This window comes from Galeopterus variegatus, unplaced genomic scaffold (assembly GCF_000696425.1).
Source record: "Galeopterus variegatus unplaced genomic scaffold, G_variegatus-3.0.2 Scaffold3671, whole genome shotgun sequence".
Lineage (NCBI taxonomy): Eukaryota > Metazoa > Chordata > Mammalia > Dermoptera > Cynocephalidae > Galeopterus > Galeopterus variegatus.
Genome location: NW_007729782.1, coordinates 208,687 through 210,097, shown reverse-complemented (window position 1 = coordinate 210,097; position 1,411 = coordinate 208,687).

Here is a 1,411-nt window from a genome sequence, read left to right as displayed (position 1 = left end):
ATTGAACCAAGATGAAATAGTAAACCTGAACAGACCAATAACATGTAATGTGATTGAAGCACTAGTCAGAAATCTTCCAACAAAGAAAAGCCATGACTGGATGACATCTAGTCAGCATTTAAAAATATATCATCATTATATTGCACATCTCTAGCCTGAATGCCAGACTTATATACCCAACTGCTTACTTGACATCACAGTTAGATACCCATTAGGTGTCTCAAACTTACATTGACAATCAAACTCCCTACTAATCTTCCTAATCCTAATCCTATTCCATAGACTTTCCTATGTAAGTCAATGGTGACTTCATCCTGACAGTTGCTTGGCAACAACCATTACAGTCATTCTTGACATGTCTCTTTCTCTCATATTCTACATCTTGCCTACCAACATAATCTATTAGCTCTACTTTCAAAACACATACCGAATCTGATCACTTCTTCCCACCTCAATTGCTACCACAGTGGTTCAACTACTATTATCTCTGTTCTGTATTATTGTATCCTGGATCCTGGCTGATCTACCTGCTCCACCCTTTTCCTCCATTCATTCTAGGCTCAACTCAGAAATGGAAATAACTTTTTAAAAGCATACACCAGAATAAGTCAGTCCTCTATTTCGACCTTCTGATAGTGTCCCACATCACTCAGAGTAAAGAAGGGCCATACTGGCATTCTTGCTATTCCTTGAGCATGCCAGCCCTACTCCTGCTGCAGGGCCTTTGCTAGAACTCTCTTTCCTTAGATACCCTCAAAATTGGTGCCCAGCCATATCCCCTTCATGTTTTTAACCAGTGTGATCTCACTGTGGCTTCTTCTGACCACTATGTTTAAAACTGCACCTACCCCTTCTCATCTTCACAACTCCATTTAATTCCCCTCTCTTTATTTTTACCTAGAGTAATTATCACAATTTGATACAATAATATTTTGCTCATATGAGTGTTTATTTTCTTTCTCCTGCCCCCAAACACACTCCTCCACATGCTAGTCTCTTTTTGTAACTTCTCTACTTCTGCTGTGGTAACATTTAGGCTATGTATATCAACAGTTTCTTTGCCCAGAAAACTAAATAGATGGTTCACTTCTTTGCATAAACCAGTTTATATTATATACACAGTATAAATGTATATGTTTTACTTTTGCATAATTTGTTTCCTTTTAACCTTAGAGAGACTCTGTTACCAAAGAGCTATAGAAAATTTCTTATTAAGTGGAAATAAGAACTGAAATAATATACCTCTGATGCACATGGATACAAATGGAAGTTGGAAGTCTCATGGCCTGGAATATTACCTTGACCTCATTATTAACTGATTTTGTGGTAACAACAATCCCTTAAACTGCCGGACACAACTGTCTCATCAGTAGTATAAAGGGGTAGCATTACATGATTTCCTAGTCTCACA